Source organism: Panthera uncia, chromosome B1, assembly GCF_023721935.1.
Source record: "Panthera uncia isolate 11264 chromosome B1, Puncia_PCG_1.0, whole genome shotgun sequence".
In the NCBI taxonomy this organism is placed as follows: domain Eukaryota; kingdom Metazoa; phylum Chordata; class Mammalia; order Carnivora; family Felidae; genus Panthera; species Panthera uncia.
The window spans coordinates 85362843-85365323 of record NC_064811.1 but is presented as its reverse complement, the minus strand read 5'-3'; the positions used below and the strand labels follow the sequence as shown (position 1 = coordinate 85365323).

General features: G+C 40.4%; 1 pseudogene; it reads right to left on the bottom strand.

Annotated features, from left to right (window-relative positions):
- On the bottom strand, positions 1–1758 carry LOC125922403 (tigger transposable element-derived protein 1-like; annotated as a pseudogene).
- Between the last annotated feature and the right edge of the window lie 723 nt (positions 1759–2481).

Genomic DNA, 2481 nt, shown 5'->3' with positions numbered 1-2481 from the left:
CTAATCATCATCTGAGATTTCAGAGAGTTGTAATCTTTTTGCTGGCCGGAGGGTCTTGCCTTGATGTTGGTGCCTGCTAACTGATCAGGGTGGTGATTGCCAAGGGTTGGGGTGGCTGTGGCAATTTCTTACCTTAAGACAACAAAGAAGTTTGCCAAGTGATTGATTCTCCTTTTATGAATGATTTCTCGTAGCAAACAATGATGTTTGAAACATTGTAACTACAGTAGACCTCTTTCAAAATTGGAAACAGTTCTTTCAAACCCACTTGCTGCTTTATCAGCTAAGTTTATGTAATATTCTAAATCCTTTGTTGTCATTTCAACAATCTTCACAGCATTTTCACCAGGAATGGATTTTATCTCAAGAAACCACTTTCTTTGCTCATCCATAAAAAGCAACTCTTCATCCATTTGTATCGTGAGATTGCAGCAGTTCAGTCCCTCTTCAGACTCTACTTCTAATATCAATTCTCTTGTTATTTCTGTCATATCTGCAGTTATTTCCTCTGCTGAAGTTTTGAACCCCTCAAAGTCTTCTATGGGGGTTAGAATCAACTTCTTCCAAACTCCCATTCATATTAATATCTAACTTCTTCCCATAAATCCCAGATATTCTTAATGGCATCCAGAATGGCATTCCAGAGATTTTCAATTTGCTTTGCCCAGTTCCACCAAAGGAATCACTATCTGTGGCAGCTATGCCCTTATAAACTGTATTTCTTCAATAAAAAGACTTGAAAGTTGAAATTACTCCTTGATAGCTTGTCTGTGGAATGAATGTTGTGTTAACAGGCATGAAAACAACACAAATCTCATTGTACATCTCTGTCAGAGCCCTTGGGTGACCAGGTGCATTGTCAATAAGCAGTACTATTTTGAAAGGAAACTTTTTTTTTTCCCCCTGACTAACCGTAGGCTTAAAATACCTTATGTTGTAAACAGATATGCTGTCATCCAGGCTTTGTTGTTTCATTTATAGAGCACAGATGGAGTAGATTTAGCATAATTTTTAAGGGGCCAAGGATTTGGGAGATGGTAAATGAGCACTGGCTTTAATGGGTAGTCACCAGCTGCATTAGCCCCTAATAGGAGAGTTAGTCTGTCCTTTGAAGCTTTGAAGCCAGGTATTGACTTCTCTCTAGCTACTGAAGTCCTAGATGGTATCTTCTTCCAGTAAAAGACTGTTTCATCTACCTTGAAAATCTGTTGTGTAGCGTAACCACCTTCATTCACAATGTTCTCTACGTCTTCTGGAGCACTTGCTGCGGCTTCCACATCAACACTTGCCGCTTCACCTTGCATTTTGATGTTACGGAGATGGCTTCTTTCCTTGGACCTCATGAACCAGTCTCTGATAGCTTCTGACTTCTCTTCTGCAGCTACCTCACTTCTCTCAGCCTTTGTAGAATTGAAGAGAGTGAGACCCTTGCTCTGGATTAGGTTTAGGCTTAAGAGAATGCTGTAGCTAGTTTGATCTTCTATCCAGACCACTCAAACGTTTTTCCATATCATCAATAAGCCTGATTCACTTTCTTATCATTCATGTGTTCACTGTAACAGCATCTTTAATTTTCTTCGAGAACATTTCCTTTTCCTTCACTAATTTATTTGGCTCTTTGGTGCAAGAGTCCTAGCTTTCAGCCTACCTCAGCTTTAGGGCAGGCCTTTCTCACTAAGCTTAATCATTTTTAGTTTTTTTTTTATTTAAAGTGAGAGATGTGTGACTCTTCCTTTCAGTTGAATACTCAGAGGCCATAGTAGGGTTATTGATTGGTGTAATTTTTTTTAATTTTTTTTTCAACGTTTTTTATTTATTTTTGGGACAGAGAGAGACAGAGCATGAACGGGGGAGGGGCAGAGAGAGAGGGAGACACAGAATCGGAAACAGGCTCCAGGCTCCGAGCCATCAGCCCAGAGCCTGACGCAGGGCTCGAACTCACGGACCGCGAGATCGTGACCTGGCTGAAGTCGGACGCTTAACCAACTGCGCCACCCAGGCGCCCCTGATTGGTGTAATTTTAATATTGTTGTGTCCCAGGGACTAGGGGAGCCCAAGGAGAGGTAGAGAGATGGGTAAATGGAGCAGTCAAAACACACTCAACATGCATCTGTTTAGTTCACTGTCTTATATGGGTGTGGCCTGTGGTACCCAAAACAATTAACAATAGTAACATCAAAGATCACCGATCGTCATAACAAATTAATAATAATGAATTTGAAATATCCTGAGAATCACCAAAATATGACACAGAAACATGAAGTGGGCAAATGCTTTTGTAAAAATGGCACCAAGAGTCTTGCTTTCATGCAGTGTTGCCATAAAACTTCAATTTGTAAAACAACAACAGTAACCCACCCCTCAAAAAAAAAAAAATCGGTCAAGCGCAGTAAATCAAGTGCAGGAAAATGAGGTATGCCTGTACTTCAGTAGCTACCACAACATTCTCCTTCAATTCATTCTTGTCTGTCTTCAGTACAT